Source organism: Opisthocomus hoazin, chromosome 3 (assembly GCF_030867145.1).
Source record: "Opisthocomus hoazin isolate bOpiHoa1 chromosome 3, bOpiHoa1.hap1, whole genome shotgun sequence".
NCBI classification, from domain to species: Eukaryota; Metazoa; Chordata; class Aves; order Opisthocomiformes; family Opisthocomidae; genus Opisthocomus; species Opisthocomus hoazin.
In genome coordinates, this window is record NC_134416.1 from 98373960 (window position 1) to 98397801 (window position 23842).

The 23842-nt window shown below is 38.5% G+C and overlaps 1 long non-coding RNA gene across 1 annotated transcript in view; it reads left to right on the forward strand.

Annotated features, from left to right (window-relative positions):
• Window positions 1-296: 296 nt before the first annotated feature.
• Window positions 297-23842, forward strand: part of LOC142360768 (uncharacterized) — a 45575-nt gene continuing 22029 nt past the window's right edge. Inside the window, exons 1-3 of the long non-coding RNA XR_012763345.1 lie at window positions 297-363; window positions 565-605; window positions 22197-22313. This is a non-coding gene — a long non-coding RNA (uncharacterized LOC142360768). The remainder of the gene's footprint in view (window positions 364-564; window positions 606-22196; window positions 22314-23842) is intronic.

A 23842-nucleotide genomic window follows, 5' to 3' on the forward strand; every position in this document is an offset into this window, starting at 1 on the left:
AAAGGTTTCTCTCTCAACTCCATCTCTGTACGTGCTGCCTCATACATATTGTCATGTAGTCAAGGGAGTCATATTTTGGCGCTATGGGATGAAGCTGTGTAGGCTTTTACCTTGGCTTCCTTCAACATGCTCTTATATTTTGAATGAGCTCTTCTTCCTGTTTGCTGAATAATCCTACTTCTCCTTTACCAAGAAATGAGTAGGTCAACCCATCATCTCAGGTTGAATGTAGGTAGTCTTAAATGAAGAAACAGATTCAGTGGATACTGCTGGTTAAAAAAAAATCCCCCATCATGCTGTACATGTGCTTTAGGAAAGGAATCTGCACGAACGACTCCTCCTAAGAGCTGCAGATATTGTAGGGTGAGTAACCATTCTCTGTGTGTTGAAAGATCAGTGAGACAATATCCAGTATATAATATTTTAAGCTCAGGTAAAAGAAACAGTATTTCATTTTCTGTTAAGCAAAGGTATTGTCATGAATTTGTTATCTGAAATGCTAAGTATATACTCAAGAATTCAGTGTTTGAAATCTCTTTTCTGGTTTTATTTTTTGCTGTGTAGGATAGAAATAATAAGCACTGGAAAGCAGGCGTGAAAGAAAGGTCAGTAGTTTTGCATCTGCAGTTCTATATTTGTACAGGTTGCTAGGCAATGTGAGAAAATCATAGTTCTTAACTGCAAGATTGTGTTTTCAGACATCAATTATTAAAAAGAAATCAACAACTGTACTCAGTAATACAATTCAGTACAATTACTTTTCACTAATGTTACTAATTCTTGATAATTATTAGAGGTAATTAATATTGTATAGACTGCATTTACTTCACAATGGGTGGGCCCCTCCCCCTCCCTTCATGGAACAGCTTATATTTGTTTTACAAAACCATGATAAAGGTCTCTGTTTCCCTCTTTGAACATAGGAAATTTATTGCTTTGTTATTCTTTTGCTTCAGCAGCTATTGACAGTCATGATAAATGTTGTATGAGTTGTCAGATTTAAGGAACATGCTCTCCTCTAGTTTTAAGCTGCGACTGAAACAAAACGCATGGGTCTGGCTGACACTTGAGAGGTGTGAGCCATCGAGCATATTTCTGACAGAGATTAAGGAAAGCCTCTCAAAAGATTTACAAACTGTGTTATCAAATTATTGGGCCTGAGTTTTAGGATGAGGCCATAAGAAGAATCTTCAAAAGCAAAGGAGAGGAAAAAAGAGAAGACTGGAATCAAAGGAGGAGGATGCTGCCTGCCCTGGGGCACCATCTGAGGCTCTGCCTACGTAGATTTGGAGGCACAGTGACTCAGCAGGGCTCCTGGGGATAAAATTGTGGTGGGGCAGAAGGTGAAAGAAGCTTCTGGCTCACAATGTCACTTTGTATTATACATAATGGATGAACACAAAGAAGCACAAGATCTAAATGCTTTAGAGTCTGTGCTTCACTTCAGAATTTCTGATTCTGTTGTTGGCAATCAAGATCAATTCCTCTGAAAGCTTCAAAATTGTACCAGTGAGGGAAGAGGAACTTGGTTTATGAATTACATCCTAATTTGCTGTCTCAATATTTTACTTGAATAACTAGTTGTAAGAGGAGAAATTAAAGCGTCAATTTAAGATTTTTGTTCCTGTGACATTATACAAAATTCTGAATGTTCTTTAACTCTTTTTTTCACTGTTCAATACATTTCACTCAATAACATACATGCAGATATATTCTGCTAGTAACCTGGATTCTGCTCATTATAATTAAATGTCATCCAAGACAAACAGTCTCTTATGATTCCTCCTCGTTGCAGCCTGGAGCTGTTCTGTTAATGGTCTGAACGTTTCTCTCTCAATGGCTTGGGTTAAGTCAGTTTTAAGCAGAAAATCTGTCTGAATATGTAAAATACTTGTGTGGCTACATAGCGTTAGAATTTTCAAAAGTTTGAGATTACTTTAATTTAAACCAGAAGGTGAACATGTCTTTTGCTAGTTAACTTGATCACATCAGAGGCCACAGTTCAGGAAATTTACAAGGAGGCTTGCAATGTAAATAATGTATATCTTTTAAGTATTTGCATAATTTATAACTGAAGTGTGTGTTTAGTTATAGAGGAAACAGAGATGAAGCAGAGAAAAAAAATATACTGTGCTCTACTAAAGGCCAGAAACTATTTTTAGGTGTGAAAATTTTAACAACATAATACAAATGAATGTCCGGTGAAACCTCAAGTCTAACATTAGGCATCCTTAAAACATCAGTGAACGGAAACCTGGCTGCTCTGGTTCTCAGCTCACTGAGAGACTAATGCCTTATATTTATTCAGATTTGCTCAGTATAATAAAATGCAAACATAAATGTCAATAAATATTTGACCCTCTTAAATAATGGTTAGATATTGCAGTCATGGTCAGCACAGTTTTGTAAACCATTTATAACTTTTGTTCCCTGTGAATTCTGCTTTTTTAGTGAAGAAAATGGAATCGCATCCCTGAAATGACCTCTCTGCTATTATAGGAATGTCTCTCAGTTGTTTGATATTCCCATTAAAAGACAAACTAGGTTTGTTTTTCATGTGCATGCGTGTGTGTATGAGTGCAGTGGTGTGCTACTGTGATGTGTACTCCTCAGTATCTTCCTGAAGCAAGATGAATGCCTTATGAATGACTGCAGAGGGTTTCACCTTCTTTTCTTCCACTTGCTTCATGATGGCCTCCAGGATAAGCTGCTCCATCACCTTTCCTAGGATGGAGGTGAGGCTGACCGGCCTGTAGTTCCCTGGGTCCTCCTTCTTGCCCTTTTTGAAGATTGGAGTGACATTGGCCTTTCTCCAGTCCTCGGGCACCTCTCCTGTCCTCCAGGACCTCTCAAAGATGATGGAGAGTGGCTCAGCAATGACATCCACCAGCTCTCTCAGCACTCGTGGGTGCATTCCATCGGGGCCCATGGATTTGTGGACGTCCAGATCGCTTAAGCGAAATGTCATTCCTGTCTTCAAGAAGGGCAAGAAAGAGGACCTAGGGAACTACAAGATTGTCAGCCTCACCTCGATCCCTGTGAAGGTTGTGGAGCAGCTAATCCTGGAAACCATTTCCATGCACATGAAAGACAAGAAAATCATCAGGAGTAGTCAGCATGGATTCATGTTGGGGAAGTCATGTTTGACCAACTTCTGTGGTGAAATTACTGGACTGGTAGACAAGAGGAGAGTGTTGGATATTGTCTACCTGGACTTCACTAAGGCTTTTCACACCTTCTCCCATAAGATCCTCAGAGGCTAATTTGTGATGTATGGGCTGGATAAGCAGAGAGTGAGGTGGATTAAAAACTGGATGAATGACCAGGCCCAAGAGGGTGGAGATCAGTGGCACAAAGTCTAGTTGGAGGCCAGTAACTTGCGGGGTACCCCAGGGGGTCAATACTGTTCAGCATCTTCATTAATGACCTAGATGATGGGGCAGAGTATACCCTCAGACAGTTTGCTGATAAAACAAAACTGGAAGGAGTGGCTGATACTCCAGATGGTCATACTGCCATCCAGAGGGACTTGGACAGACTGGAGAAATGGGCTGACAGGAATCTCATGAAGTTCAGCAAGGAGAAGTGTAAAGTCCTCTACCTGGGGAGGAACAAGGCCATGCACCAATGTGTGCTGAGGGCTGACTGACTGAAAATCAGCTTTGCAGGAAAGGATCCGGGGGTCCTGGTAGACACTGGATCAATATGAACCAGAAGAAACATAGACATACTGGAGGAAGTCCAGAGAAGTGACACAAAGATGATGAAAGGTCAGGAGCATCTCGCATGTGAAGAAAGGCTGAGAGAGCTGAGACTGTTCAGCCTGGAGAAGGCAAGGCTTAGGAGGGTTCTCATCAATGCATATAAATATCTGAAGGGAAGATACAAAGAGGAGGGAGCCAGGCTCTTTTCAATGATGCCCAGTGACAGTACAAGACACAATGGGCAGAAACTGAAACACGTGAGGTGCTGTCTGAACATCAGGAAACACTGATGGTTTCCCAGAGAGGTGGTGGCATCTCCCTCCCTGGAGATACTCAAGAGCCATCTGGACATGGTCCTGGGCTCTAGGTGGCCTTGCTTGAGCTGAGGGGGTTGGATGAGATGACCTACAGAGGTCCCTTCCAACCTCAACCATTTTGTGGCTTTTTCATTCCATGAAATGATGATTCTGTTCTGAAGGAAGTTGGACATCGACTTGAAAGTACTGAGCACACTTTGGTTTTACTGATAGGTGAGGGGATCCAACAGTTTGCAGTATTCTGTTAACTGACTGGTTATATTGGCATTCAGTAAATAACCCACATTTTTTTTTTATTTAATAAATTATGACATCAACTTATTTGAGAAGCCACACTCCTTTGGCAGCTATTTTGTGAGAATACTTGTATGTATTTTAGTGAATGCTGTGAGAATTCTTCACTGTGGTTGCTGTCGATATTGTCTTTTCAGAATAAGATCCCAGGGGAATTTTTCAAAGATTAAAATAACAAGAGTAGTATATATAAAATAAGTTGTAGAGTGAAATGAGTTGGATAGCTGAGTGCAGAGAAGAAATAAATACATTTTTTTTACAACTTATTGTAGCGTAAATCACATTTCCAAGATTAACTTAACAAGCTTTGCAACTTTTCATATATAATATAGCACTGCTTGTTTGTGGGCAGACATAAAATGTTCAACAGGCAGAAAGTACTGTGAGGTATTTACAGACTCAAATTTTAACATCGTTAATGTGTAAAAATATTTTAATAATACATGAAGATTGTGCATTAACTTCCTTATACAGCATAAGTTAAAGAGGTCTCAAAGCATAATTTGAAGAGGTCTTTTCACCATTCCTCTGCTGTAGATGCATAAAGAAAATAATTGTGGAGGAAAATCTGAAAAAATAAATCTAAAAAGTACAGGAGTCATATTAAAGATGAAGGACAATCAACTTCAAAATGGAGACACATTCAAGGACACAAAAACCTTATATTTTCTGTCTGATACTTAACTTCGAATCACTGATAATTGTATTTACTCCACATAAGGGCTGCTTTTCATCACATACTTTTATTTTAATAGGGGTTGATATTTTTTGATATAGTGTTACTGGGTTACAGTTTATAATGAAATTGATCTAATTACAGTGTATTGATCTAATTACAGTGTATTGATCTCATATTTTATCCATATTTGTGGCAGTTTTCTTACGTAATTATTTGATTTCAATCATTTTAAGGAAATACTAGTGTAGGATGATAAGGTAGGGGAGAAGAGATGTTGCGTAATATTTTCCTTAATAGCATAAATTCTAATTCCTTAGGCCATTGACAGGCTGAAGTTTACAGGATGAATTTTTCTATGTTGACTGCCTGCTTCATGGCTGATGTGTTTTTACTTGGTTTGTAAGGAAACAAGACCTATTCAATCATGCTGTTGTGTTTGTCCCTATTTCTTTTTTCTCCAGGTGCCAATTTCATAAGTTTCAAGGATATCAGGTAATCACAGGTTTTGTAAAAATCATCAGCTGTGTAAGAGAGAAAAATGAAGTTACTGTCTCATCTGCAGGGGAACAGAGGAACTATTAACTCTGTTAACTGCCAGCAGCATGCACACAGCTATAGACCAGCCACAGCACTTGCTGTGTTTTCACAAGTCAGCATGCTAAAAAGGTAGGCAAAGGACCCAGCAGGAGCCTGGGATCAAGGATGTGCCTCTTACCGCTTTGATAAAAATCCACCTCGATTTGTCCACGTTATTATTCTCTTACTAGACCAATTTTCATACGCATGTGTAGAAGCTGTTCTGACCGTAGCTGGAGCTGCACATTTAACCCAGGATGAAAAGCTTGTCAATTTAGGAACTCTTTGTTGGTAAGAAAAGAGCTCATTTAGAAGATTCTGACCTTGCTCATGATCCCTGTCAGGTGTGGTGCCAGGGCCCTGAGTGCACTAATTAGACTTAATGGCCTCACCTGCCCATGGTTTCATTTGAACTCAGGCCAAGGCAGCCAAAGCTTGCATGAGGTTTGTTTGGATTCAGGCCTGTCTCACTGACCAGATTTTCTGGAGGGACTCCAGATCTGTGTAGTATGGTTTGTATAGTGTAGTAGTTTTGTCTCCTATCTGGGCCTTGCACCTGTATTAAGAGTAGCCCTTGTCTCTTGAAGGCACCTTGAATCTGTGTTATAGCCTGGTGTCCAGCTCTGGCTCCTCGGTGAACCTTGGACCTGTGTGGTAGGTGACTTCTCTCCAGTGCTGTGTTTGGCCCTGTCTCCTGCTATTACTGACTGAACTCTGTTACACAGGCCTTGGGACTGGCTGGCTTGTTACTTTGTCGTGTCGAGGGGTGCAGATGGGCTGTGTTACTGTGATCTGGTGTGTGTATTGCAGGATAGTGCCCTGTCTCTGAGAGCCCTACCTGCAGATGGTCACCCTCAGCTCCTGCTTTACACTGTGTCTTCCAGTGGTCCTGTTTTTACTGATCTCTAGCACTTGATATGAAAATCTGGTAAATCTTTCCTTCTTTAGTTTGCTTACCATAAAGAATGGAAATCTCCTGATGTAAAACTACTTTTAAAAATTCTACAGTCAAAGCATTAAGGAATACTAGAATTAAGGTTGTCTGTAGAATTCTAATTTGCCAAACTCTTTTGAGATTTCTAGCTATGTCTGTTGTTATAACCTATGTTTTGTTCAGGGCGCGGTAAAGCTTCTTCAGCAAACTAACAGGCACATTTTCTTGTTGTTTACTGTGTAGCTCAGGCCTTATTTCAGTCATAGTATTTGAACATGGAGATATGTGAGGCTTAATTTTGCACTTACTTTTCTGTGCTAATCACTGTTGCACTGCATAGGCATAGAATTAATTATGTTAGATTTAGCCTGAGTGTGCTTTTTTTTTCTTGCAGAATAACTGTCCAAATGTGCTTATCAGGCAGAGGTTAACCTAATTTATTTTTCCTTCACTGGAAAATAAGCTGCTTATGTCTGTTGCACAGAAAAAACAGGTTCATGGATCCTTTAGATACAGTCATTGACATGCTGTAAGCTGTTGCCTCTTTGAGTATGTCTGCAGGGTGCTTCCAGACCACGAATTTATCCATTTCTAGAGCACTTTGCATTTTATCCCACTGTTTGCTTTCAAAATCTATCTCCAGCTAACCTCAGATATAGGGGTATTTAGCATTTCAGCAAACTGAAACTCAGTCTCAGCAGCAGGGAATTGGAAATGTGCCCTTTGATCACTTGCATAAAGTTTGGTTTAGACTCATAACAGAAGCCCTGTCACCAGCCCTCTGAGGCAGTGCTAAAAACATTTTGCCCATGAGATCTTTTCTTCTAGTGTAGCTATCTTCTTCCTTATTCACATTTCTCACACTTGTAACAAAGGATCCAAGCCTCTTCTAGGAAGACTTGTATTATGCAATGCATATTTATTAATTTCTGAGGTATTTCAACCTGGTTTTTATTCAGGTAAAGAACCACGTCCTGGTCTGTAATTTTAAAGTAGTGTAATGTATAGAGAGGAGAGTGACTCCTCAGAGAGAAATACTATGCATTTGTGTCTCTGAGCATTGTCTTTCAGCTCTGCCTGCTATGTGGCGTGTAAATACAGGTTGGCCATGCATGCCCGGAAGATTTATGTAGTTGGAAGAGGCTTTACAGAGACTTGGACCTCTATGGTTCTTCAGTGGGTTTGTTTACCTACACACTTTGTCTCACTTAAGAAACATGGTAACCTCTGTTAGGTCATCTTGTACATCAAGCACTATAGCGAGCTTTTGTCTAAGAAGTAAATAGTGATGTTCTCTTGGCTGTAAGAGGAGCCAAGTGGGAAGGAGAAGCTTGAGCAGTGGCTGTTTGGCTGATAAGTGGGTAGCAGCAGATGCAGGGCCAGATGGCCTAAGGAATAGGAAGTGTGACAGCCAGTATGAGTTTGAGGGAGTAGTGTTATCCCATGAAAGGAGATAAAAAGCCGTCTGAGTTGTAAAATGACAGCTATGAAAGTACATCAAGTGTTAATTCAGGGAGTAGCCTAGAGGCTTGGGCTTGGCCGATGTTCTTAAAGGGATTTCTGAGTGATCCAGAGCTCTGTAATGTAGTCTTCTAAAGCTGATTTCCTTCTGTACCAGAATGAGAAAAGGCAGTGGCCCTGAGAACTTCACATGGTTTCAGTCCTCTCTACTGCTATAAAAGATTGTCTGACTGCCCTCTCGGTAGCTCATGAGAGTTTCTGATGTGTAATTCTGTTTAGCTAGGTTTAAGAATATCTAACCTAGTGAGTAAGGTTTGCAGAGATGTGCTGTGCTGTCCCTGGGACCTGATCTGATGGCTTACCTATCTGCTTTCAGATGTAATGTACTCGGAGAGTGTGACTTCTTGTTATGGCAGAATTAAAATTGATTTTGTAGCTCTTCCTTTTGCAGCTGTTTCTTATTGCTCTCTGAAAACTGAGAGTCTTTTTTTCCAGCTGTATTTACCAGGCATGTTTAGAAAGAAGGGGTACTATTTCCAGAAGCTGGAATTTCTGCAAATACAAGTTTAGCACAGTGATAAGAAACACTATGGAGTACCGAGTGTTTTATGTATCTGTTACCTTTAATTATTTTATGTATTCCTGTATCTCTTTTTTTGTTGTTGTTTTATGCATTTCTTATGTCTACAAGTGAAGACAAAGAATTAATATGGGGAGAGGATGATTGGAAGGTGTGGGAAATAATTTCCTGAATATGTTTGTAGAGATTTCACCCCAAGAAGAAATAAGGAATCTACTTAAATTCCTTGCAATGTAGCTAAGATTACATTACATTTACAATAAGTAACTTTAAGATGGGGTGCTCTCAAACCAAATACAGTCAAAAAACTGGGTGATAGATTCAGTCCTGTAAGGACTTATGGTGTATTGATGGATAGATCTGGTAATATTCCAGCTAGTCTACTTTGTCTTCTGACATTAGTTCTTTTCTTCCTCTCTTCAAGGAGTCAATCTCCACTATTAAAACAGACTGCTAAACGAGAAACTAGCAAAACAAAACCAAAACCAGTCACATCAAATATTCTGGTTACGCAAAACAAGAGGCAGGAAAAATGGACCTTATTCTGTGCCTCAGTATTCCATTCTTTTTAAATGCCAGCATGTGTATTTGTAGACTTCTTTTCTGCAGGTATTTGATTGTATGAGTTGAGGATTTTTTTTTAGTTGTTCATTACTTTATGTGCATATTGTGTATGTATTAATTTTTACGTGAACTTGTAGAGATAAGAATTATCCAGAAATTTCAGCATGTACTCCGTTTCAGTGATTGTTTTTCTGACCATTTCCACCTTCATGTCATAACACTGCAAAGATTCACAATAACTGAATTATCAAACCTGATAAATTGAAGGCCTGCTCTGTACAAAAATTGTCACTTTACAATTGCTTTTATCTACCACATATCCATCTATACTGGAATACCAAATTTGGTGTGAAGACTACAAAAAATATCCTTTCTCCTTGTTCTTTAACAGAACCACTTCAACAGCTTTTTACATTTTAAAATGATATGCAGCTACCAGGAAAAGAAGGGTGATATGGCACTGTTGGAAGCTGTGCTAATGGACAAAAAATAGCTGTAGCAAGGCTTTCGGCAGTAATAATTTCCAATGCCTTGCATGCAGTGCATTCAGTGACGGAAATACTTATGTAGCACTTCTTGCTGCTACATGGGTCTCAATTTACAGCTACTTGGAAGGGGCGGTAGGAGTTTACTGAGGAATGTTTGTGACAGTTTGACACTTCTGACAAAAGATGCCCGACACTAACATGCATGAACTTAGTTCATACTATAGCCCCACCCCAATAAACACAAGCTAATGGGGAGAGCGAGACTCCTGCATTTACAAGTTATGCATAAGACCATACATCCAGACTAGATGACAAGTTGTCACTCGTAGTAGGTTCTTCATGCACTCATTCCATGAAACAAAATTTCTGAAGAAAATAGGTTCAGTCTGTAAGACTGCTTCATTTTACAATTCCCTTGTAAAAAGGGCAACATGGAGCTGTGGTGCCTCACTAGGAGAGCATCTCTGAGCTTTGTACCTGGTACACCTTGGGGCAGAGAAGTCAAGGTCCCAGCTGCTTCTTGCTGCCTTATGCAGTACTGAAGGGATTTCTGCAATGGAGGCTGCTCCTTCTTTTGCATCACAAAGTAGCTCCCATCAGTGTGGTCTGATTTCACAAATGGGAAAACTGACCTGGTAAGGTCAGGTATTTAAAAAGTCTAACTTTGTGTTTAATGTTGCAGAAATATTCTGAACAGATACCATCATCACAAAACAAATGATTTCTTCTCACTGTACACTGCAGAGTACTTCTCCAGGGTGTTATAAGATGCAACTATTGTGTCTGGGACTTAAATATCTTGGCAATAATAACACAGACCACATAGTTCACCTCATTAACTGCTTCCAGAGATGATGATAAGGAGCAGAAAAATATATTCCCCTTATAATGAAGGGGTTCAACACTAATTGTTTACTGTAGCATCTGAATAATTTATAGAGGCAAGAGCAGAGCACAGATTGTCTGTGTAACTTATTTCAACAAATCAGTATGAGTCGGCTGGGAAGGAAGGACATTTGACAGAGCCATAGAGTTTAGAATACCTGCACTGTATTTATAATTTAGATGTACTCATTTAGTACCCATGCTATCTATCACAACAACTTTAATTATCAGCACTTGTTTAGAAGAGTAAGAAATATTTCCTTAAAATTAGTTTTGTATACTGACGGTAAGTGCTATGGTGGGCAGTGGTGACTTTAGATGTCTGCACTTGCATGTCCACAAACTATGAACAGAACAGAGTTAGTTGATGCAACTTGTTAGTTTTTTGGCTAATTTATATGAAATTTTATAATTCCTTCATGTGCTTGTGTTATGTATTCATGCTTGAGTGGTTTGGAAATTATCTGGAATGGTACATAAGTGTTTGTGAGCCAGCAGCAAAGGACCATGTGGCTGCTCTATCGTTCTTCCCCCCATTGGGGTGGGAAGGAGAATGGGAAGAAAAAAAGACAAAACTCGTGGGTCGGGATAAGGGCAGTTTAGCAGAACAGTAAAGAAAGCCAACAGTAAAGAGCAATAATAATGATAAGAATATATAAAACAAACATGGGAATACACAGCACAACTCTCTCACCGCCTGGTGCTCAGCGCTCTCCCAAGCTGCAACTCGCCTCCCCCCGGCCAGCTCTGCCACTCGGCATAGAGCATGATGGAACACGGTATCAGATACCCCGTTGGTTTGGCCAGTTTGGGTCAGCCAGCTGGGCTGATTCCCCTCCTGGGTTCCTGTGAAAACTAACCCTATCCTGGTCAAACCCAGAACAGTGCTTTTGTACAGAGTAATCAGTCTGAATGAAAACAGCAATTGATGATTTTTTTCTGTGAGAATCTCTCTCACCTGGACTCAAATGTAATTCAGTAGATGATTCAGGTGCTGTTCTTAATACAAATAATATTTATTGCTCCGTTCTATAGTGATTGGTAAATTCTTGTTTCAAAGATGTATATTTTTGTAACAAAAGAGAAGGTTGACCTGCTGGTTTGTTCTTATTGAAGCGTCTGGAATTCAAATCGCTTGTATGGCCTAAATGGCAAGAACATAGTAAGTTTGAACTCTGACCTCATTCTGATAGATTATGGTGACTGTCCAGAGTGGGAGGTAGATACACTAAAAAATTGCATAACTGCTTCTTATTTCACGTAGGTCACGATACAGAATATATCCATCATTACTAACTTATAGTACTCTTTCTTTATTTGTGTAAAGAAGTAAATGAGTAGCCATACTCTCCAAGTCTCTCCATGCACTAATACATTATAGTTTAAGGAACCTGACAAAATGCTTGTCCACTGTGAAAATGGTTGGAGAACAATTGTAAGATTGCATGTTTGATAAAGTAAAGCAGCTGTAGTATTAACTAACAATTTTAAAAAAAAATTATAATTAGAGATCTGTAATATTTTTAATATGCCTAAAAGACAAAAGTGAATACTACTTGAATTAATATTTTCGTTCAATCAGTTATATTTCTGAATCTGTGTCATGCAGTAGGATGCTGTAACAGTTAAGGTCATTACTTAATGCTAAAACAAGCTTATGCTCCCTTCCTTTTCTGCGCTGAAATACATATTTATAGGTTGAAAGAAATAAACTCAGTGACTATCCACAAGATTGTACAAGTGGACTAGATTTCCACTACTTATGTTACCATTTCCTACCAACAAAATAGATGACTGAACCTGTTCTTTCCTTTTCTTGGTCAGTGAACTGCAATGGTCAACAATCTACCTGTTATGAGAGAGAGCACTGATTTTTTTTTTTTTTTTTTGTGTTTGTTTTTGGTGGGGGGGGGAAGCCTAAGTCAAAACCTATTTTTATTTCCTGAAGAGGTGCTCATTCATTCAGAGATACATGGACTTGCAGATTTTACATGTCTTTTTAGTCAAGTCCTGTAACCAAGTGTCTAGTAGCTGAAGAACCAGCAGGAGAGACACTTTCACCATAGCAAGATCCCTCTGGAGGAGGAGAGTGGCTGTTTCAAGACGCAATTTGAGTATTCTGATATGGAACATTTAAATTGCTCAATTGAAACAACTTGCTACTAGCAGCCTACCGAACACCATTAGGTACAAGCATGTTCCTAGTGAAAATGAGGAAAGCTTCCTTGTTAAAAAACATAGCAGTAAGGGTGATCTTTCTCCACTGTCAAAAAGAGATCACAACGTGTATTTGACAGCATCCCACTACAAGAGCTTAGCAGTTTTGCATCAGATACAATACAGAAGTGGAAAAAAGGTATAGATTTCTTGGCTTTCCAGAGATTTCTTTAAAAAAAAAAAAAATACAGACTTTTCCTCTGAAATGCCCTGGCATATTGCTGTTAAAAGGAGACTTTAAATATTGTGGTGTTTGATATTCTGTCCACTGACTGGAAGTGCCTGACTTTCACTCTCACATGTTAGAGGACCATTTGCCTTCTGCAGTTACAAGAGAAGAGATAGGTCAGGGAGCGGGTGCTTCCACTGTAGAGAGTTTAATGGTGCCCTAGACAACTTACAGTCCAAATCTATAAGATCCTGTCTACAAACGTAATGACTTGAAAATGCTTCCTAGTAGGAAATGCTTAGTTTCGTAACTTGACAAGACAAACAAGTATTTTTCTATCTCTAATTGTTGTAAAGAAAAGAGATTTCTTCAGTCTTTCTAGGTTTCCTGATTCTGAGAAGTGTATAAAGATTTTTTTTTTTTGTGTGTGTGGCTTAGTTTGTGATTGGACCTTTTAATAAATCTAATTTAGAAATTTTTCTCAGGAAAGTTGCAACTATATATATTTTTTTATTGTTATTTTTCATATGATGAATTTGATGTTTGGCCAGTACTGAAAATATAATTTTTAGGAGAGTAAAAGCCTTTTGTTAATCCACGATTTCTGGTTCATTCAACATTTTAAACAATGGCATAGTTTTTGGTAATGACTGCTGGTCAGTCAAGTAAGATCTACTTCAACTTTGAAATAAGAAGTTATGAAAATGATTGTCAAGGTAATTATGATGGAATGAATTTAGCTAGAGGTAATTATAGCATGAGATTGTCTATACAGGCAGTTATTAACTAACTACATGTGCATTTTTTCCTGAGTCTTCAAATTAATTTTCTTTAGTCTGTGTATGCCATTTCTACAATGTAGATTATTGCTCATTAATCTTCGTGCAAAGAATCAATTACTCTGTATCATGTTGGAACACTACTTCTTTCCAGAATAGCTGTTTCATTCTTTTCTGTCTCTGACATTATTACGCTTCCAACTGTTCATTTGTTAAGCAGGTTACTTGTTGGTTGCAACCCAGAAAAGGAGATTAAGTTATGGCATGAAAAGACACATGATGGCAAAAGCTTGAAAGAGCCAAGTAAACACAGCTTTTTTCATTTTCATTCCAACCTTTAAGCAGCATAAGTGGGGTGTGTTACAGCAATAGTGATACATAGCTTTGAAGTTATGTGTTGATAATTTCAGCCTCCTAGTTTTAGGTGAGATCTAGAATGAAATTGTAAATGTTATTCTTCAAAGAATCTGCTTTGGTTTTAGCCTGTGTTCTCCCCCCACACCTCAGAACTGTATGAAATCCTGCTTCACCAAACAGATCTCCTTTTATGATCAGGTGACCCGCATACTGGAAGAAGGTAAGGCTGTGGACTTCATCTACCTGGACTTTAGTAAGGCCTTTGACACTGTTTCCCACAGTATCCTCCTGGAGAAACTAGGTGCCCATGGTTTGGATGGGTGTACCCTTCACTGGATAAAGAACTGGCTGAATAGTCGAGCCCAGAGAGTGGCGGTGAATGGAGTTAAATCCAGCTGGTGGCCAGTCACAAGCGGTGTTCCACAGGACTCTGTTTTGGGTCCGGTCTTGTTTAAGATTTTTATCAATGATCTGGATGAGGGGACTGAGTCCTCCCTCGGTAAGTTCACAGATAACACCAAGCTGGGTGGGAGTGTCAATATACTCGAGGGTAGGAAGGTTCTACAGAGGGATCTGGACAGGCTGGATCAATTGGCCGAGGCCAACTGTATGATATTCAACAAGGCCAAATGTGGGGTCCTGCACTTGGGTCACAATTACCCCATGCAATGCTACAGGATTTGGGAAGAGTGGCTGGAAAGCTGCCCGGTGCAAAAGGACCTTGGGGTGCTGGTCGACAGCCAGCTGAACATGAGCCAGCAGTGTGCCCAGATGGCCAAGAAGGCCAATGGAATCCTGGCTTGTAGAAGGAATAGTGTGGCCAACAGCAGTAGAGAGGTGATCGTGCTCCTATACTCGGCACTGGTGAGGCCGCAACTCAAGTACTGTGTTCTGTTTTGGGCCCCTCACTACAAGAAAGACATTGAGTTGCTGGAGCATGTCCAGAGAAGGGCAACGAGGCTGGTGAGGTGTCTAGAGAACAAGTCTTATGAGGAGTGACTGAGGGAGCTGGGGCTGTTTAAACTGGAGAAGAGGAGGCTGATGGGGGACCTTAATGCTCTCTACAGCTACCTGAAAGCAGGTTGTAGTGAGGCAGGTGTTGGTCTCTTCTCCCAAGTAACTAGCAATAGGACGAGAGGCAATGGCCTCAAGTTGCATCAGGGGAGGTTTAGATTAGATATCAGGGAAACTTTCTGTACTGAAAGAGTGGCCAGGCATTGGAATAGGCTGCCCAGGGAGGTGGTTGAGTCCCCATCCCTGGAGGTGTTTAAAAAACTTGTAGATGTGGCACTGCGGGATGTAGTTTAGTAGGAATGGTGGTGTTGAGTGGATGGCTGGACTTGATGATCTTAGAGGTCTTTTCCAAGCTATAATTCTATGAAATAACAGTATAGATCTATCCATCTGCTTGGCTGAACGCTTTAGTTACCTAAGTAAAACTGATTATATTTGTGATGGAATTGAATGAATCTCTAGAAATAAGCTACACTGTCATATGATATTAGAATATTCAGACTGTTTAAAAAAAATCAGAGCATTTGAAAATACGTAAATATTCATTATTCATTCTAAGGATACGTTTGTTCAGTAGGAATCAGACACTGAGATGTGGTGTAACTGAGCAGCCCAGATAGTTAGCCCCAGAGGTTAGGAAGTATTTGCCAAACCTACCTAGTCAGAAAAATATGCACTATGGTTAATCGAGAAGTCTATTACATTGAGCTGCTGCACTTATGCTTTCTTAGAAGTTTGGACTCTTGCGGAAACAAGATGTGATTTGGGAAAGGTTACATTTGAGAAAGAAACTGTCTGGGATTAATATTTTGTCTACACTAATTGGAATTGAGTGGGACATCTGATTTATATGAAACTGTTCCAAACCTCTTGAAAGATGATTTTTTTTTTTTGAAAGCTTTCTGGTGTCAGAGGCATTTTATGATAAATATTGTTATGGACCATTGTACAGTTCCATGAAACATAGGTTAATGATGCGTCATCACTTGTAAAATCCCTTATCTGTGCAGATTTATCTTGTGCTATCTGCTAGATTTCTTACTAGCAGTGTTCTGGCCTGAGGTTTGGAACAAGACTTCACTGTGAAGCAACAACTGACTTAAAAAGACTATGTAGTATATAGCAAGAACTGTGTTTAGAGATGTGGAAAGTACTGACACCAGAGATCAAAAACAGAGTGTGTGAAGACCACCGAATCAGTTTTGTCAGAAGTTACAACTGCTTTTTTAAGTAGAGGAAGATCATTCACTTCAAAGTATCAGTAACTTTTTAAAACTTTGTAAACGTTTGAGTCGTAACTATTACATGGTCATGCTGTAATGATGTGACTGAATGCTGTCTTGAGTAGGAGATGGAAGTCTGGTAGTGTTACTAAAAAAGGAGTTTGATATACGGAGATCACTGAGATGTCATAAAGTAAATTTATTAAATTTATTGAGATAAGTACAATCCTACTGACATAACAAAATGGTGTTTTCTGGGGGGAGGGGAGAGGAATTTGGCAGAAGTTAATAAGTGATTTCTATTCATCACTTTCTCCTTAGACCAGCCTTCAGAAAGAAATGTTATTGTTCTATTACTTTTATTCCTACGTAATGTTATATTCAGTTTGTATTTAGGTCTTGACTCCCATTTCAAATCTTGCTGATATCTGCGAAACTTAATAAAACTACTATTAAGGGCTACATATCTTTTGCTTGAAATTCAAATTCATGAGCAATATAAGGGCCTGACTGATTTTGAAAGCAGAGGTCATCTATCTAGCAGAAAAGGTGATGTGAACTTAAACTTCATATTTCCCTCGCTATGAAGGAATGCAGAAAATTTCACACATGCAAATCTACCAATTCACAGAAATCATAAAGAAAATGCTTTATACATAGGAAAAAAAAAATCCTTCTTGGGAATTGTCTGCCCTTTGTTGAGGCTGATATCTGAGGGAACAGTGGGATGGGTGCAACGTGGCAAATTTTCTTTTTAATTGAAATTTTCCAGTTTGGCACAACAGACCCAGAAGGTTCATTAGCTAAACCACATGCCAGACAAGTTTCCTGATAATTTGGCCATCTTTCTCGCTTACAGCCAGTCTACCAGACTGGTTTCAGCTTCTAGGGCCTTTGCCAAACAGTCATCTTTCTGTGAACCAGGATATGCCATATGATAAATAATTAAGTTTGTTTGGAAATAGGAATTTTTAAATGCAAAATTACTTGGCAAAATAGGATTTTGAAATCTGTCCTGTTCTAATTTCAGTTGTTTCCTGAATATTGAAATTCTTAAATTACATGTAGTATGGATATGTTATTCACTTTTACTATGAACTAGCATGCTTGTGTCAATGACTGCAGCAGTTTTTCTAAGAGAAACCATGTATCTACCTCTGTTACTTGATATCTGAAGGAGATATAATTCTTGGGGTAGAAAGGTAATGTGATATTTTACACATGTAGCTTGTCTTAAAGATTGCACAGGACAAAAGCACTTACTTGACATATAAAGAAATCCGACTATCTGCTTTCATTAGAATATTGTCCTTTCCTAGCTAGCATGTATAAACTAACATAAGGTTTTTCCCATTGTAAAAAGAGCTGAAAAACTTCTACATGTTTAATTTAATAAAATTGTAGTAGCTTATTTCCAGATCATTATCAAACAAGAGTAATCTTTTTTTTCCTTTTTAATTCTTTTTGGGCACATACCAAGGAAGCCAGGCATCAGAGGTGGCAAGCTAAGGAATGTTTCTGCTCCCTTAAAGACCTTAGTCATCAAAACTGAATAAGCTGTGGCAAGTATGGGGGGGGGGGAGGTCATAAAGGAAAACAAGAGGAGTGGGACAGGAGTGGTAGTTATGTAGTAAGGCATGCCCATATCTGAGGTATTTGTAGTCTGAGGCTTTTGAGGCTTTAGAGAGCATGAACTTTATGTGAACTATGGTTTTCTTGGGTGCCCGATGGCTGAGCTTCAAGGCTTTCAAGCTGCGTGTAACTGAAAAGACAACATCACTTACATTTTTTCATGCTGCATTTACATATTTAAGAAACCTATCAACAGACATTCCCTCAAGTCTAGAATAGCCATTACGATTGGGGTTTTAAAAACAAGTGAACAAATACAAATTTCTGACTCTTTAAAATTATTACTTTCTGCTCTAGAAAATAAATTATGATAAAATGAATGGAAAACTAGAACATCAAGTTTTTATTATGGTTAGCAGAGCAAGCTTTCAGTAATATTGTGAAGAGAGAATATTAAACAAATACCTGATGCTAAGCAGCCTGTATGCAGTGGATGATAGCATGAAAGTATTACCTCTTCTGTCTTGCCTGGCACTTTCATTTCTGGACCGAGCAATAAATAAAAAGAAGTAACTATAAAAAGGATATCTGATGGATGTTTTCAGGAACACATCAATAGTCTTACCTGATTATGACTTTTTTCTTAATGATATATGCTTTTTAACTTATAAACTATGGCTCATTCACATACCCCAAAACTGTTGCACGTGCTTGTTTTAAGTACATACAATAAGCAAAACCATTCTGATAGTATCAATGGGGATGTTACTTTAAAATGCAGTTCATTTGATTTGCATGTTCTTAAAGTCTTGACTGAGACTTACAGCATTGTGTACTAAGAGTACGCTACTAATCTTATTAGTAACAAGAATTTACAGGTCATCTGCCACCTGATATTCTTATGTAAACATAACGTTGCTTAGCTTGCAGTATTCTACTGAGGTTGTTTTGCAAATTGCTGCAGATGAGGAGAGGGGGGGACACAAAGCCTGAAAACTTCAATTCTTCTATCTCCCTGGTTTTTGCGTGTGCAGAAGTATTTAGCAACCCCCATAATATTAACTTGCCTCTGTACTGTTTCATTACTGACTTGTTTTGCTAAACTATGGTATGTGCAATACAGAATTTGTTCAACCTTTCCAAACTCTGCGAGATCTCACAGTGGAATACTGAGGATATAAGTATTTTTATCCTTATGGAAAACAGTGGTTTAGAAATAGCTGCATCAGCTGTATCCATTTCACGCACCACTGCAGGAGCTTATTGTCAGTGGGAAACAGAACCAGACATTACCAGTTCTTAGTTTCCTTACCTCATAAGCTCTGCAGCAAGCCACATCTTGGGGTGTTACTGAGGTCTCTAGGAAAACACAAAGAAATTGGTGTGTCATAGTTGCCATAAAGCAAAAACGTAACTCTTTGTAGGCAGGCAGTAGCTAACACTGCAAACCTCTTCAGCTGTGTAGATAACAATCAGCCTTATAAGTAATTTCTGTTCATTTTGTTCTGAAGTAGCAAATGAGCGACAAAATTCATGCATGATGGCCGCCTTATACCCTCTACTTTTAACCAGGTGTTTACTTATTAAAATCTTGAGAGACTAGTGCTTGAGTTCAGAATGTTTTCAGAAGAGCATGGAGGAAATCTCAGGAGACAGTCTCCTTATAAGCCTCAGGCAACAACATTTCCAGGTAAAATAAACTCAGAATTGCAGTTAAACACTTGAAATGCCAGATGATTTTCTAAAGCTGTAGAAATAGCATCCATGCTGTGGTTTTCCAGAATGTCTAGAAATATCTGGTTGCTGATTTTTGGTGATTTTTTTTTTTTTTTTTTTTTTAATTTTGCAATGAAACTTAACACTGATAGGCTTTATTGTTGGAACGGGATGTTATTGTTACAGGGGGTGCAACGATCTTAAATTTGGGAAAGTTGTCAAGGTTAATGGAAAATAAGTTCCAAATTTAATATAGGTTTATTGGCTGTAGGTCATGCTAACCTAATCAGGATGGGAGGGAGCATGTGAAGTAAAGCAAGTGCTAATAGACTGACGTGAATAACACTTCATGAGGTGTCATAAAGGATGGGAAAGAATTAATAGAAAAACTGGTAAGTACGAAGTGGATTCACTCGAGGTCACGAACACTTTTCTTGAAGGATGTAGGCATGAAGTTGATGACAGAATTTAAAGGATAACTCCTGGGATTTATTTTTTTTTTTTTCTTTGCAGGAAAAAAACAGGTGTGTAGTTATGGTATTTGTTAGTGTATAATGTGTCTCGGGGGAACTACAAGGCTGTAACAGAAGTTCAATGGTGCTTAATAATACAAAAGGCAAGAACATGAACTTAAAAAATAATTCTTGAATTTCTGCGGTTTATTTGCATCTTGTGTCATTAAATTAAAGACAGACCTAAATATGATAGATGAACCCAAAACAACATGTGATGCAGCTGTAGGAAGGGCAAAAGAAATTCAAGTATCAGATGAAATAGAGGTGGCGGTGTTGACACAACATAAGTTATGAAACCTTCTTGTCTGTGATGTGGCTGTCTGAGCTGTAATAAGAACAGTGATCGCTGTGAACAGTAACATAGACTGAAAGAACTCATCTCCTAAGAAAAACAAAGAGTGGCAGGGTCAGCTAAAGCCAGTGCTGAAAAGGGGTGATAAGTCTGCTCTCAAATGAGAATCCTCAGAAAACTGGAGTAACTTGGGGGGGGGGGGGGGGGGGGGGAGAGTAACTGTTAATGATCAATGCAATACTGTATGAAGAAAAATTAGTATAACCTGGTGATTAATAAATTTAGAAAAGAGATTGCTTCTAAGTTATTTAAAGGGCCTTCTACTGGGAGTAGGTTGTGTGAATGTCTATTGTGCAGCAAAGTCCTGACAATATTTAAGATGACGGTTGGTTAAGGTTATGAAGAAGATTATATAATGTAGTGTCTACTCTTCTGGAGTAGTTTCTTGTAGTCCGTGATATTCTGTACTGTCTTGTTTCTAAGTTAATTTGTCCTGTGGTATCACAGCAAATGTTTGCTGTGTAGGAAAGCTGAGTATGCAAGCTCGTACTAGCCCTGGTAAGAAGTTTGTTGGCTTTTTTTAAGTTGAAAGGGGACCAGTTCTGTTGAAGAACCTAAAGTTTTTTTTTTTAAGAACAAGTAGAGACTTCAAAGAAAGGTGAAAAATGCTATTGTAATACTGTAATTTGTACAAGAATACAGCAAGACTGTTCTCGTATTACAAATGTAGCATTCTAATTGAAGCTTCTCAGCTTCCATGAATGTAGAAATTGGTTGGATATGAATTAATTGTCTTAAAAGATCCCACAGTACCTTTCCAGTTTCTGATGCTGTATCATCTCTGTCTAAATCCTTACAGACATTTTGTCCAACACCTTTAAGCGTATTGTCTCCAAATGCATTAAAATAACATTTGAGAATTCTTGGACATGTATCTAAAAAACACAAGTCTTTCATTAATAAAAATTAATCCCATGGAAATAGAAAATAAAGTTGTTCTGTGTCTGAAAAGTTATGTAAAATGACCTTATGATGTAGTATGTTATAACATATATAGTACTACGCTAAACCTTGAATAATATGCTAATTTTTTTTTCTCTTAGTTTCTGTGAGATTTATTGGTTTGCTTCTTACCCATCCAATCTCTGTTTTTTCCTCTGCGAAGCTATTTAGTTTCCTCTGTACCGCTTTCATATAGTCTTGGAACCTTTGAGTGTTCATGTGGTATTGTCAGTAACAGGTATTTTCATAAGAATTTCTTGAATTTAATAATTTCAGTCCTGTGTTTCATGGCAAGGAAACAAACAATCCATACAGCACATTATGATTTACAAATGTATGCAGTACTCTTGTAATAGCCTCAAGTATTAAAAGAGCATTTTGGAATGTGTCACACTTATTTGGGAAAATTAAGGAGCCTAGTGGCTAGGGACAGCTTTGAAAGATTGCTTGATAGTACAGTAATCTGCTGTTTGAGTACAAAGCATGTATTACAAATGTCTAAAACATGTGGCATTAGGAGGGAAAATGTACATTATGGCACTGAAGCAATGAGTTATTTATTCTTTTAACATACAGTTACAGTTGAAAATGTGAAATCTTTCTTATTTTCCAGGTAAATAATGCAGAACACTTTATTTATTGCCATTTAATTTGTTATAGCTTAGAATCTCAATCTTGAGTTAAAATTGTCAAGATAGGATTTATTTAGATGTGAGGAAATAACGGATCTGTATTTGTTGTGGGTTTTTTGGTGTTTTTTTCCCTATGAATTCTGATATTAGTGGGTGCTTGGAGTGTTGGGTGGGAGAAGGCTTTTTTGCTGTGTATATAAACAGTGGTGTTTTCTGACGTTTCTAGCAAATGCATAATGGAGAAATGTCTGAAGGTGGAGAAAGAAGCTTTACATACTTGACCCTTCCAAAGTTCATGCTCAGGTTTATATGATGATATGGTCAATGTCTTGGAGCCACTCTGGTGAGTAACATCTGACTCTCAAGTGTATACAATTTGAGTTATCCATAATGGCTACTGTAGCTGTCTCTGGAATATGCTTTAACCAGTTACTTACAATAAAAAATAGGTATACTTCTAAAGACTTGACTTCCCTGAGTTTGGTGAAGGAAGGGAAGAATGAAAGAGAAACAAAACAGTAGTTAAAGATGATTGAGAAGCATTTTCCTTTTTCTATAATGTTCCTCATTTAAAAACCAGACAGTACAATGGTTATCCCTTTTTGATCTGGTTTTTGATTACTAGACAAGTTTGGAACTATCATCTGTTTCTTTGACTATAAACTTGAGTTGAAGCGAAGGTTTTGTAAATAGCTTTTTCACAAAGCAGTTTTCACTCGCAAAAATGACAATAATTACAAAATCTTTCCCAGCCAGCTAAATAGAAAATGACCATGAGTGGTTGTGCTACTACCCTCTGAGGCATAAACTTTAAAGGAAATCAGAGCTGTTTTAGCAGTACTGTCAAGGTAAAAGAGAAGGGGTATTTCTTCTCCTTTAGGAAATGGTATAATATTGCATTCTTCTCTTCCCAGTCTGGGTAAAACATGTTTCTTTTGAACTTTTAACTTGGTGTAAGAAATTGAACCTCAGGAATAACAATTAATCTTCATAAAAAGTACAGTATCCATTTCAGAAAGTGAATGCTAACTCTAAAGTGTGATTCAGTTGAAGCTTCAAGTAGATTTGTACTGACACAAAAGAGTATACTGATACCCAAAGAGTTCATTACTTGCCAGCAGCCAGGGGACTAACACTTTCAGTTGAAACAAACTTTGGAAACTGCTTAACTGACTTACCAATAAATTTATGTTACCTTAAGATGAACAACTTCAATATAATTGTTCTCTTTTATTCTACTATCACTTGACTATGAAAACACTCTGTTATTATATCTGGAGTTATTGTTCTGTTCATGAAACACTAGACAACTAGCCTGGACTCTAAACTGACTGGTTTGTGTGTTTCTTCCCAAATCTCTAAGTTATTACAGTTTACTTGGGATGATCAGAATTAACTGTATTTTGAAAGCAGACTTGTACTGACTTTTCTAAATACCTCTACAGTACAACTCAAACCTAAACTAACATCTTACTTGGTGCATGTCCACATTACACAGGATCACAGGATCACAGAATGTTGGAGGTTGGAAGGGACCTCTGTGGGTCATCTAGTCCAAGCCCCCTGCCAAAGCAGGGTCACTTATATCAGGCTGCACAGGACCTTGTCTAGGCGGATCTTGAATATCTCCAGAGAAGTAGACTCCACAACCTCCCTGGGCAGCCTGTTCCAGTGCTCCGTCACCCTCAGAGGGAAGAAGTTCTTCCTCATGTTCAGCTGGAACTTCCTCTGCTTCAGTTTGTGCCAGTTGCCCTTTGTCCTGTCGCTGGGCACCACTGAAAAGGGTCTGGTCCCATCCTCTTGACACTCACCCTTAAGATATTTATAAGCATTTATAAGGTCCCCTCTCAGCCTTCTCTTCTTCAGGCTGAA